Source organism: Sciurus carolinensis, chromosome 6, assembly GCF_902686445.1.
Source record: "Sciurus carolinensis chromosome 6, mSciCar1.2, whole genome shotgun sequence".
Lineage (NCBI taxonomy): Eukaryota > Metazoa > Chordata > Mammalia > Rodentia > Sciuridae > Sciurus > Sciurus carolinensis.
In genome coordinates, this window is record NC_062218.1 from 117021564 (window position 1) to 117035987 (window position 14424).

General features: G+C 35.1%; 1 protein-coding gene across 2 annotated transcripts in view; it reads right to left on the reverse strand.

Moving 5' to 3' along the window:
- Positions 1-13965, reverse strand: part of LOC124987320 (zinc finger protein 474) — a 61312-nt gene extending 47347 nt beyond the window's left edge. The window contains exon 1 of one of the 2 annotated variants that reach the window (XM_047556498.1): positions 13834-13965. The gene's annotated coding sequence lies outside the window, so the exon portion shown is untranslated. The remainder of the gene's footprint in view (positions 1-13833) is intronic. The other variant, XM_047556500.1, reaches the window with a different exon arrangement.
- Between the last annotated feature and the right edge of the window lie 459 nt (positions 13966-14424).

Sequence of the window (14424 nt, forward strand, 5' to 3'; positions counted from 1 at the left end):
TAGACTGCATTCTCTGCATTGAGGCCAGTATGCCTTTCCTGGTTCACACTTGAAGCTTGTCCTTCTTTTTCCTTTGGACTGTTTGTTTTGTAACTCCATATTTATATCAGAGAGAATCTTGACTGTTTTCTTCAGAAATTTGACTTAAATACACCCTGTGTCTGGCCAACTGACTTCATTTATTTTTCAACTGTGTTCTCAAGACAACCAGCCTTCTCTAACAATTGAAGGTGGATGTTTAAACATTTTGGGTGGAGAGAGTCACTCACTTTTGGTTTTGATTCTCAGCTGAAAACAATGTCCATTTCATAGCGTCATTTACTATAAGGAGTTCTGGCATAAGGTGGATCCGCCAACTTGTTGTGTCATTTATAATCCAACTAAGTATTGTCCCACTTGTTCATGGGCATTTATTTATATTCAAACATGAACAAATCAAAGGTGAAATATAGAATGTATTGTACAAAGAGTATAAGAACATTGAGATGTTGCCTATGGTGTTCATAAAGAAGCACATTTTATAATTCAATTTATAATTGAATCTGATTTGGAATTTCTCCACAGGTAAAAGGGGGGTCACACAGGGAGAATTATTGTCATTAACATGATGTAGCTGCCCTAATTGTAGGACATCCCTTATTGTTTTCTTGTGTGTGTGTGTGTGTTTCCTCATGAAGAAAGACATAAAGAAATTCAGCCTCAGAGTTTGTTGCTTAAATCCTTGGTGAATGGCTGGCCTGTGTTTGTCATTATGTCCCCAGATCTGAACTGTACTATTGTGGTTTGGTGCTGAGCCAAGTCTTCCTCTGTGTGCACTGGTGGAATTGACTGTTTGGATCTACTTGCAAAAGTTTACACTTTCCTAGGGGCATTTCATCTTGATTCATTTTATCACAGCACAACATACTTTAAAATGGATCTTGCATCCAGAGATTAAGAATTAATGTTAATTTTTAAGGTCTGATAGTGACATAATTGCATTTCATTGCAATTTTTGAGATAATTGTAGATTCATATGAAGTTGAAAGAAATAATATACATAATATACAGATCCTTTATATACTTGCCTACTCCCCCCCAGTAATATTATGCAAAACTCTAGTGTAATATCTCAACCAGTATATTGACATTAGTATAATCTATAGATCAAAGTCAGAATACCAAGTTTTACTTGTGTTTGTGTATGTGTGTGTATTACAGGCTGTAAAATTTTACCACTTGCATATTAACCACCACCATAGTCAGAGTACTGAACAGTTCCAACCCCATAAGAATTCCCTGTGTTATCTTCTTATAACCACACTCACCTTCCTTCCACTACCTCCTGTAAGTCCCCATCCCTCCCTCCTGGACACCACTAATCTGTTGTCCATTTCTAAAATTTTATCATTTCAAAATGTTATATAAATAGAATTATACAGTATGTAACCTTTTTGAATTAGTTTTTTTTTGTTGTTTTTGTTTTGTTTTGTTTTGTTTTTGTTTTTGTTTTTTTTTTTTAGTTTTTACTTAGCATAATTCCCTGGAGATTCATCCAAATTGTTCAAGTTGTATCCATAATGCACTACTTTTAATGGCTGAATAATATTCATTGGTATATATGTATCATAATTTATTTTACGTGTTGAAGTGAATTTTGGATGATTAATTTGTTTGTTGTATACCTAGAGTTACTATGAACGTTCATATGCCAAAAAAAAAAAAAAAATCATTGAGGTAGTTTTTGAAAGATAAATAGCAATTAAATAGGGAAGGAAGAAGGGAAGACATTTCTAACCAATAGAGTAGCACACACAAAGATATGGAAACCTAAAGCATGACATGTTTGAAAAGTTGTGGGACCTGGCTTGTGGCAGGAAGGATAGGTGTGTGTGTGGTATGTGCGCGATACTGTCGACGAGGAGCTTGAGTGAAAATGTATACATATGAGAAGACGGGGATGGGTGTACATGTGGATGAGTATGTAGATAGATACAAATTAATGGGCAGGACTAGATAGGATTCTATGTAAGTGTGTGAACAGAGAGATGTAAATGTGTGGAGGGACGTGTGGATGGGTGTGTATATTAATAGGTAGGAGGGAATGGGAGTGCTGATGTGGAGGTACAGAGGGATGGGTGTGAATTGTGGATGTGATATGTGAGTGACTGTGAGCAGCGCATACATATGTTGGCCAATGAGTGTGAATGGGTAAGTAGTATAGGTATGCAGGTGGGCGGGTGATACGGACAGAAATGTTTGTAAGTGGATGTGCATAAGTGTGTGCATGGCAGGGGGGATAAGTCATGAGGTGGGTAAAATGAGAGAGGAAATAGTGGTGAATAATTTAAGTACTGGGGAGGTCTATTGAAAATAAATAACTAAGTCTTATAACTGATCGCAAGGATTTTGATTTTCCTCTGGGAAATGGGGAAACTTTATAGATTTTCATATAACATATGCCACATAAGGTTGAAAAAAGGATCATGGAATGTGAAATCTGGAACTTTAACATTTATCATATAAGGACCAGGCAAACTAATGATGCATTGCAGAGTTTCCTTTAAATGCAAACTTTTAGTAGGAAATAGATTGCTCTGATTTATGAAACTATAACTTGTGTCTTACCTCTTAAGACTAATCATACTACACAAATCCAAACTTATCTGATCCCTCCAATACTAAAATCTGTTTAATGTCAGTTCGAACAGCTAACTCCACGTTACATCCTATGTTACCAGTGGGCTGATATATGTCTAAGTATTTTTGTTAAAAATCTTGACCAAGGGCTGTGAGTATAGCTCAGTGACAGAGTGATTGCCTAGCATGCTCAAGGCCCTGCTTTCAATCCCCAGTACTGCAAAAAATAAATATAAAAATCTTGACAAATATCGCTGGAATGTTCTGCTATATAATTTTGCTACATTTGTGTAGGACTTAAATAAAAATTAAATGCTTTATTTTCAGCAGCAGCTTCCATTTGAGTGCCAAAATAATTTTCTATTCCTTTCTGTGCAACATGGGTTCTGTTTACTCAGATTTTAATTTTGACTAAGCTATCACATTTGTGGCAAAAGAAAAAAAGTTGCCTAAAGTCAAGCAAATTTTGAAATGCATAGGTAACTTCTAATTTGCTCACTAAAAACTGAAAAAGTAGTTTACAATAAAGACTCGAGTAAGAACTTTGTTAATTTCCCCCACATCGATCTTGTGGGGTTGTGGTTGTTGTTTGCTTGCTTTGTTTTCATTTTTGGTTTACCCCTCATACAAACTCAGACCTCAGTTCAAGCCTTAACTCCAAAATACCTATTAGGTGTGGAATCTTGAGTGAGATATTTAAACTCTCTGTTCCTAGTTACTTAATATGTTTAGTGGGATCTAACACTCACCTTAGACAGTTGTTATGAAGATTAAAAGTAAAATAAAAAATTCAGCAAATCAGTGGGTATTAAACCTGATGTGATAATTATATGGCTTTTAAAATTTGTCTTCTTCCATGTATTTTCATAAAAAATGCAGCTGGTCAGAAGATATAATTAGTAACTTATTATAGCTCTTCAAAAATTATTCTTCCTCTTATTCAAATGTTCTGAGGATTTCCATAGTTTTCAATCTCTAGATAACTCAAACCACATTTTGTTTAGATTTAATTAAAGGACATTTCAAGTGTAGCCTGAAAGACATACTAGAAATTTATGAGAAATAGGAGCATATTTTTAAACTGATCAAATTGATATGAAATATTTGAATCACGTGGCTTGCCATTCTCATTGCCCCTGCTAAGGACACTTGTACCACCTTCTGGTGAGGTGACCCTAGGTGACTGCGTTCCATAGCATGTTAGTAAACGCCCCATCCCCAGTGGGAGATGATTGGGAAAGAGCTGGACGCTGGATAAAAGGCTGGCTCACAGAGCAAGACCATGAACAGGCCTCTATCTAAATCCCACCTAAAATGGGGAGCAGGGCAGGTATCTAGTTTTGCTCATATTTCTGAAGTAATTCAAGCAAGAGATTTTACTGAGCATAGGGCTGAAAACCCAAAGAGGCTAGTTCCTGATTATTAACATTCTGCTCAGTAGAAATAAAAACAACCTGGCTGAGAGCGTCTTTGACTTACCCCCTAGCATTGTGAAACGTTTATGAGAAATGACTTTTTAATTATTTTGGTGTCTGGACCAGAGAACAGAGTCTACTCAACTATTTGGCTAGGAATCCCCCTAGAACAGGTAGTCCCTGTGCTTCCTTGGGCCTGGTTGTTAGATTCCCCTGTGTTTCTTTGCACATGTATCCTTATAATAAATGCCCCACTGTCTGAGAACACTTGAGTGAGGTAAGAAGGACTTGCCTGGAACTGGATTTGTGGAATAATTCATTTTATCCAGAATACTGCCTTTGATAGTGAAGCCCAGAACCAATATATGGGGACATAAGTTCTTTGTTTTATTTTGGGATACCAGGGATATTTTTTTGGGATTCTGGGGATATTTTGGGATACTGGGGATATTTTGGGTACTTGACCACTGAGCCACACCCCCAGTTTATTTTGTATTTTATTTAGGGACAGGGTCTCACAGAATTGCTTAGCACCTCACTTTTGCTGAGGCTGGCTTTGAACTGGCAATCCTCCTGCTTCAGCCTCCGGAGCTGCTGGGATTACAGGTGTGCACCACCACACCTGACTAGGAACATAAACTTTTGAGTTCCCATCCCCATCACTACTTTATTCATTAGAGATATTTCCCAAAATCCCAACCCATCCACTCTTAGTAATCTAATTATTATAGTATGTTAATTTGGTTCCATATCTGTGATGATTGCATGCCTCTGCAAATAAAGAAATAGAGGCCTGTCTTCTTCATCAGTGAGAAGTCTGCAGGCAGCCAGAAGCTCTACAATGCCAATACTACAGTGATGGTCTGGGCCTTTCCCTCAGTCTGCACATATTGCATTACAACGTTATTTAAATGATGTAATCCTACTCTCTTCATACAAAGCAGATGGACCAATCCTAGGATTTTCAGTCCTATGGTCTAGCATAGTGGTGCACCTATGAGTTTTCTGTCACATCTTGTGATTAATCCAGTTCTGAGTTGAACTTTTCAGAGATTTCCATCAGCCAAGTTTCTTAGGAACATCAATGTGAGACCTCCTGAACTTCCTCTTTAATTCTCTTGTACCTTCCCTGACCACTCATGCCCTGAAGTCACATCTACAGGGGTACCCTGCTAAATGACAAACACGGCAGAAAATTCTTGAGCTGCCCGAAAAGGGTTTTCTTTCTCTATCTTGAGAACTAACTCCAGGATTTCCCATTCCAAAGTGCAGATGAAATACACTTAATCAAGTCCTCATTTACTTTCACTGGACTTTGACATTTCTCAATGTTTTTCTTTTGTCAATCACTGTTCTTTCCTCTAGTTGTCTAGTTTAGCTTGCTTTTAAAAGTTGCAAGCTGGTTTTAATTTACTTGTTTACATCATCATGTTCCCAGTTTCCTAACTTTTCAAATATCAGGAGTTTATAATCCCATGATTATAAACTATCTATCTCAAGACATTATGGACTCAATATTTGAAAATGCATGCAGGACCTGTCCTATAAATATTGTGCGGAAGAATGGCTCCTCATCTTGTCATTTCAAATTAATTGTAAAGTTCCAGTTATAAAAAATAGTACAATAAATCCAGTTATTAAAGATTATTAAATTGTAAGTGAACCACAATGAAGCTATTTTATTTAGGCAAGGAATGGACAGTATCCATTTAAGTAATTTTAGTGCAAACAGCGTTCTTTTTTTTCTTATCACCATGCTTTTCCTGGGAGCTTTGCTGAAAACTTTATTTGGGAACTGCTTATCACCCCCAAATTCCCCAATAGTTAAGATAATTTAATTCCACTTGATGGGGTGTTTTAAATAGGAAATAGCTTAACTGAAGAGAAAAGCATGACTTTCATTTTTGCTTTTTGAATGTCATTTGTTTCAAATATAAGATGGTTCACTTGAAAATAAACAGAGAAGGAATCCAAGATTTAGCTTGCTTTAATATTGCATAATCATTCAGTATTTTGAGGGAAAATGCTATGAACTGATGTAAGTCATTTAAATATTAACTTTTTATTATGTATTTATTATTTTAAATGAATTATCATATAGTCTTTCACAAAACATGCATGTTTCCATCCTTTAATGAAATGTATACTTGACTATTAATAAACTGGAGTTTTATTAGTTATATTTATTATAGTTATAGTTAGTTGTATAGTTATATTTAATGTAATTAAATAGTTTACATGGTTCATATAGTTTAATATAATAGTTAACATAGCTTAATATACTTACTAATAGTTTATTATAAAATATGACATAAATTTATTATATTTATTATTATCTCATTGAATGCTCTTTTAATTTCTCACACACATGCATACACACCCACATACACACACATCTGTACCTTCCTCTCATATTTCTTCTAGGCAAAGGGTATGTATTGATGATCATCATCATCTTCATTTAGCAATTAATCCTTACCAGGATGCTCATCTGTCTAACTTCATTGGTAGTGATATGCTAGATTGTAACTAGGTCAGATAGTACTAAACCAACCTTTTGACCATCTTCTACCTTGGGAGAAGTCACACTGGTAATGGGGTTGATCTTGGAAGGTGTTTTCTGTCCCTCTAACTCTCCAACTAGATGCTCAGCCTGCAGTGGGCTTGCATAGAAAATACAGGGTCAGGAAAAGGAAAGAGGGGAAGGTAAAAGGTGCTACTACATTCTAAAACAAGTTATCATGCTTCTATTCCCTATGTGATTGCCTGCTAATGATTTGACAGGAAAGAGGATATCTTATCCTACTGTAGTCACCTTATTTTACTTTCCTTCTGTGCCCTTTCTCATTTCTTGTTTTCTCTGCTTTTTGAATCTAATTCATCTCCTTTCCAAGATTCTTTCACTCCTGTCTCCACTCAGCCCATTTGATATTGGATAACCTTTCATCATACTGCGTGAACGCATACAGAAACATTTCCATTTTCGGCATTGAAGGGACCACTTGTTCTTTTGGGATGTTTGATTGCGCTTATACATCTACTGCCAGGCAGGTGTGCTTTACCATGAATGTGCTGTGTCAGCCATGATAGGTAAATAACCTCTCTGCCTTTGACCCCTGTAAATCCATCTTTTGCAGAGCAGTCACTAACTCCGTAAATTGCAATTAAAACCAAAACCTCCTCTGACTAAATGCTTCAGGGTCATCCCACTACTGTCTAAATAATATCCAAACTCTGGACCATGAAGAGCCTCTGTAATCTGATACCCCCCATATCTGCTTTGGTCTCCTTTCACTCACCTTTTTCTTCACTGTGCTTCATTCATTTCACCTCTCATTTCCTCAGACAAGTCAAACTCTTTCTCCCTCTGGGATAGGCTGTGGGAGGGACTGGAAAGTGGCTTTGCATATGGTTTTCACTCACTAACCACATGTTTTTGTTTTGTTTATTTGTCTGCATGTGTAGTATTTGTCTTCTTTACTTGGATATTAACTCCAAGACATTAGCAGTTTGCTTGCTCTCTACATAGTTTTATCTTTAGCACCTAACCAATAGAATGTTGTAGGTGCTACCAAAATACATTGAACATTGAATGAAATTAACTTAATTTTATATTAAAATTTTCAACAAAAATCAAGCTCGTTATTTAAATAAAGGAATAAAATAAATATTAAACAACCATTGAAAAGTTAAGTTTCATGGTATTTTCTCAAGTCTTAGGAATATTTGAACATTAAAATCTTGTTCATGTCTCTTCTTAATATCAACTAAAGGAATTGGTAATATAATTACAGTATAGCTTTAGATGCATAATAAAAGATAAATGAGAATATAGCCAAGAACTATGCATTGGATGAGGCAGCATTACTTTGGTAAAGATGTTCAGCTAGTATAAAACAATCAGAATAGATGACTGGAGTTCCCATAGAGAATGAAGTCAGACAGGCATTCTTCAGGTGGTTGTGTGACTAGATACTCACATGCACCAGCGGTGCTCCATAATTAGGTAGAAAGCAAAGGAGAATCAAAGGCTTTGGCTTCCTGAGATGAGTTTATCCATACATTATCTCTCTTGACCATATGCATTCTGAGTGCTGATGATTTTCAAAGTTTTAATTCTCTTTGGAAACCATTTCTCTTCTGGAGACCCCCCCAAACCCCCACCCCAAAATAAACAACAACACTAGGTACTCTGAAGGAGAAGAGGCCTCTAAATATTAATGTGTGATTTTTGTAAGATATTTCATCAGAATTTCTTGAACATTAGAATAAGAACTGACAAACTATGGACCATAAACCAAAACTGGCCAGCTGTCTCCCTATTTGTGTAAGTAAGTGAAGTATTATTGGAGCACAGTCGTGCTTACTCATTTATACATTTGTCTTTGGTTGCTTTTGCCCTTCAATAACAGAGCGTATGGCCTATGAGGCCTGAATTATTTATTATTTTTACTAGAAGTATAAATTTATACATATATGTATACTTGTAAATTTCCCATCCTTGCATTAGAACATACAAATGAAGCTTCGCTTCAACAGTGAAATGTCTAATTATTAATCAACGTGAATTTTAAAACAACACTCAATGTAACCAGAACCCTACCAAGTTTTTCTTGCACACAACTTCATCAGGTTTCTCTTAATCTTTTCTCAAATAAATGCTCAGTTGCAGTGGCACTCTGCACACTGGATCCTCTATTTGTTGTTTTTTGTCACTTTTAATCCATTAATAACCAGCCTCCTTTACATTCTCCTCCTCTGCTGTTCCCCACATGGTATATTCCTATTGCTGTTTGGAAAACGAATCTCTGTGTTTTTGTCTTTTTTTTTTTTTTTTTTAATAGCTGAGATCTTTATTTCAATTCGTATGTATATTAAAGAGCTGCTGTGAATCAGTAGCGACCAGTCTGTTTGAAGCCCTTTTCTAACCTCACTTTAAAAATTGTTCTGTATAGAAATTTGCTTTCACTTCAGTACTTCTCATTGAAAAGAAAGAAAGAAAGAAAAAAAGACTATGTTTGCATTCCCTTTGAAACGAAGCATCCTGAGTAATTTGTCCATGCTGGTGCCTAGCCTGGGTGGATGAGGTTGGTTGCATTAGCCTGAATGACTCTGTTCAGGTGGTAGAGAGACCATGATTTCACACCATTTATCACCATCCAAGGTTCTGACCTCAATTATTCAGTATACTCAGCGCATCTTAGCAAGGAAGGCTTTCTACTCCACTGGTTCCTGAAGATGCTAAATGAGGCTAAATTCTATATATGTTACTGACTGGGGTCTTCCCTCTCCCCTGTTCCCATTGGGGTCCAAATCTAATGCCAAGCAGAACCCAGGGATGCAGGCTTCCTCACTAGCCTTGTCCTACTAGTGAGCTTATTTCCATGTGGTCTGCGCTGCATTTGGTTTTGTTTCTAATTTCATGTTCCTTTGAGGTACAGTCAGAGGGAAAATAATGCCAAATCCTATGCATCCAAAACCAAACCAAACACTACAGTCCACAGACAAAATCCTGGTACCCACACTCCCACCCCCACCCATGTGAAATCTGGGAAACTGAACGTGGCTCTAAGAGTTCATGTTTTTAAGACTCCACAGGAATCATCACTGGTCCCTCGGGAAGAGAAGGTGTACACATTCTTCACCATTTACAACTCAATTCTAGAATTTTATATATTCCTCAAAAGGTTTTATTTACCAGAGAATTTAGGAAAATAATTTGGACATATTACATATTCATTTAAATTATGTAGACCCAGAGGAGAATCATAGTTAAGGTTTATAAACAAATTTATCTTAGAAACAATATATAAAATTCAAATTCTAAAATAAGGTGGAATTAGACTTGGTGGCACACATCTGTAATTCCAGAGACTCAGGAGGCTGAGTCAAGAGAATTGCAGACTGAAGGCCAGCCTCAGCAACTTAGCAAGGCTCTAAGCAACTTAGTGATACTCTGTCTCAAAAATCGAAAAATAAAATAAAAGAATTGGGGATGCAGCTCATTGGTAAAGCATCCTTGTGTTCAGACCACAGTATAAAAGTGAATATATTAATTAACTAATTAAATAAGGTGGAAAATGCAGTTGATCAGAATGATAATTCACATTCTCATGATCAAAAGAAATGAATATTTTATATCAATGATAGCAAAACTGGGAAGAGGTGAGAAATATTTTTCCTTAGGAAACATTCAAGTGTTCATTTCTCTCAGGTGATAGGAATATATGAAAATATTTAATCTGATACTTTTTAAAACTAGGTTTAGATTTTTCTCTGTAACTATAAGAAATATATTGTTAAAAAGGCAATAGGGTGGATATAATAAGTAATGTTTGCTTGCAGAAATTTTGAACCAAGAAATATTCTGCTCCTCTTTTTCCCTGTCTAGAGCAATGTCTGGATTCCAGTAGGTACTCAATGAATTACTGAATAAACAAATACATGAAAGTCAAGTTCAAGACATTTTGCCTAAATGGATTTGAAAAATACATATTTTTACTGGGATTATGATTCTTGAATAAATTTATAAATATATTTTTGACTTTTGCTTAATATAGAATCACTTAAAATCAGGTTACTGCCTGGGGAAATATTTGGGTAACATGCAAGGAAAATGCTCAACCTGATTCAAATTTTTGTGTATGGTTTCACTGGCAAGTAGTCATGAAAGGACTCAACTTCTTCATTTGTTTTGAAAACTTGCTTTCACTACCTACAAGCCAAGATATGTTAGCTTATTAAAATTAATGATGCCAATAGGATAGACAAAGAAACTCATGGAACAGAATAGAGAGTCTGGAAATATACGGTCAATGCAAATAGGCAGTCAATTCATTTTTTGACAAAGATGCAAAGGCAGTTCAATGGAGAAAGGGAAATCTTTGTAACAAATAACAGTGAAACAACTGAATACGTTTGAGGAGAAAATTAATGTCAACTCCCTAGGTTCATCATACAAAAACAGAGCTACATACAAAAGCTTAAACTATAGTGTCTAGAAGAAAGCATAAAAGAATTTTATTATCTTGATTTTTACAAAGATTATTTTAGACAAAACACAAAACCACTAAATATAAAATAAAATATAATAAAATATACTTCTTCTACATTAGAAACTTCTGCTCTTTAAAAATCATGATTAAGAAAATTGAAGTGCAAGCCACAGATTGAAAGTTTTTAAACTATATATCTAAAAAGGAATATATATATTATATATTTTAAGGTATATAAAATATAACAATCAAAATTTTTAAAATAAGCAAAAACTTTGAATAGATTATTGATAACAAAAAATGTATAGCTCTGGTAGAGTACTTGCTAACATGAATAAGGCCCTGGGTTCAATCCCAGTACCTTCTAAAAGAAAAAAAATGTATAGTCTATAAGCGTATGAAATAATACTCAACATTACTGTTAGTCATCAGAAAAATGTAAACAAAAACTGCAGAGATATTACTAGCTATACACATTAGAAAAACTAAAGTTAAAAAGAGTGTAATTGTTAATGAGAGCATGGAAAAACTGGAACTCACACATTTCTGGTGGGAATGTGAAATGTTACAGCCACTCTGAAGAACAAAGGTTTATGCCAACTTTACTCATAATGGAGAAATGTTAGAAACAACATAAATATACATCAACAGGTAAATGGATTTTTTAAAATGTGGCATAGTCATACATAAAATGTTGCTCCACACTAAAAAATAAACAAACAAAAACATGGGTCCTCCCAGATATATCATGCTGAAAATGTCAGACATGAAAGTGTATATACTGAACAATTCCCTTTATATTAAACTGTAGAACAGGCAAAGAGAATCTGTAAAGACAGAAAGTAGGTCGTTTATTACTTGATGAGTAGGTATGCAGGTGGAGAACCGAATGCCAGTCCATGAACATGCTCTTATTATAGACATGTTTCATAACTAAATAGAGCTATTCATTTGTCAAACTCATCAAATTTTATACTTCAGATGTGAATTGTAAATCAATAAAGATGACATGCATAGGAGACAAGGCATTTAAAATGGCAAAAGCTATACATATACATATACATATATATTATAACAGAACATTATTCTATGTGTGTATGTGTGTGTGTGTGTGTGTGTGTGTGTGTGCTTTACAATATTTTATCCAGTCATCTATTGATAAACACTTAGTTGGGTTTCTTATCTTGTCTATTGAATAATGCTTCAAGGAACATGGGCGTGCAAATATCTCTGTAACATACTGATTTCACTGCCTTTGGATGTATACCAGAAGAGGGATTGGTGAATCACATGGTAGTTTTAATTTCCTGAAAAACTCCATATTGTTTTCCATAATAGATGTTCTAATTTACATTCCCACCAACTGGTGTGCAAGGGTTCCCTTTCCTCCTCATTCTTGTTGACACTTGTCTTTTGTCCTTTTGATAATTGCCATTTTAACGGTTATAAGACTGATATCTCATTGTGCTTCTGATTTGCGTTTCTTGACGATTAGTGATGTTGAGCATATTTTAGATACCTGTTGGTCATTTAAGTAAAATGGTGGTAACCAGGGGCTGGGGATAAAGGCAAATTATTGGTCAAAGAGTACATACTTGCAGCTACAAGGTAAATAATTACTGAAGACCTAATGTGTAACATAGTGGCTATAGTTAATAATAATGTGTTATATATTTGAAACATGTTAAGATAGTGGATCACAAGTGTTGTCATCACGCACACACTGCCAAAGAAAGAAAAGAAAAAGGAAAAAAAGGTAACTCTATGAGGTGATGGATTCCTTAATCAGCTTGATTGTGGTAATCAATTCACAATGCATAAATAAAACCAAACGTTTCACTGTATTTTCTAAATATATGCAATTTTTGTCAATAAAAGTGCAATAAAGCTGGAATATTTTTAAATTAAATTGATGGTGAAAAAAAAAGCAGACTAGTGCAAGAATGTTTATAGCAGTTAAGTTAAAAGAGGGCCACACTGGAAATAAACCAAATACAAAGCAGCAGAATAAACAAATGTGAAAAGATCATATAATGCAATTATACTCACCTGTAAAAAGAATTGAGCCATGGAACAAACTTAAAAACATTCTTTGTAGTCAGAGATATATATTGTATGATTCTATTCACTCTATTCACATAAAGTTCATAAATGGTCAAATTGTTCTTTGATGACAGGAAACAGAATGGTAGAGGGAAGATGACCAGAAAGAATATGAGGAAAATGTCAGGGTAACAGAAATGTCCTATGCCTTATTGAGGTGATGGTTACATGGTTGTATACATGTATTAAAGTCCTTGCTTTTCAGGAACTTGAATTTAAGAATTCAAGTTTCATTATATTTTATTTCATGTAGATTCCATTGCAATTAATTTAAAAAATCAGCAACTCAATTGAGTAACAATAGCCTTTATCATGCCTTTTGTTCCATTGATATTCTAACTAATAAACACATAACACTGAATGAATGTTAAAAATATATTTACATTTCCTTGAAAGAAAATTGTTTAAGATATCATCCCTTGAAATGGAATGTGATTATCTTTATCCATTAGGATATTTAATTCATCATTGCCAGTATTATCTAAAGAAGTAAAATGATATTATTTTGTTTATGAGTATTTAAGGACTAATTATCTTTCTTTGGTTTCCTTTCCTATACTTAGGAAACATTTATTGCATACTGATGGCAAGGAAGGGGAAGAGACCAAAAATATCTAAAATAAGCAGTTACTAAGTGAGAGGAAAAGTTTGAGATTTAGGAGCTACTAGACAAGATTAAAAACACCTTTCGAGAGGCTTACCTTGTAATATTTGTTCTTTTTCTTTCTATTTTGACTTTTATAATAGTTGGCCAAACCCCACTGAGGACTCAGGGAGAGGGCTGGTAGAAACAGAAGCAGAAAAGCTGGGAGCTCCAAAGTTCACATCCCCTCTAGTGGGACTTCGCATTAGTATGTGAGGCTGTTGGGTAACAGGAACCCCAGCCTTTGTCGCCTGGATGTATCCTGGCAACCTGTCAACAAAAGGGACAGGGCTATGTTCTCTAGCAACCAATCGGGAAAATCCAAAACAAGGGGCAAAGGAATCAGAAACAGATGGGGAAATAGGTATGGACCTCAGTTTTCTTTGAAGTTGACTCTGGAAACTTTGGCAATGGACAGAGCATCCAGAGGCAGATGAGTTTAAGTCACAAGGTTCTTCTTGGTGTAGAAATAGGGCAAAAATACAACATTTTTTAAGAAATGGGGGGGGGGAAGCATTGACTGATTATATTATTGATCTTCTTTTCTAGGGACTTTAAAAATTATTTTCTATGTAAAAGAGCTTAGTCTCTTCTAGAACAGGATCAAGGATATTCTGTAAGGCTCTGGAAGGGTGTTGTTCTATGCTTT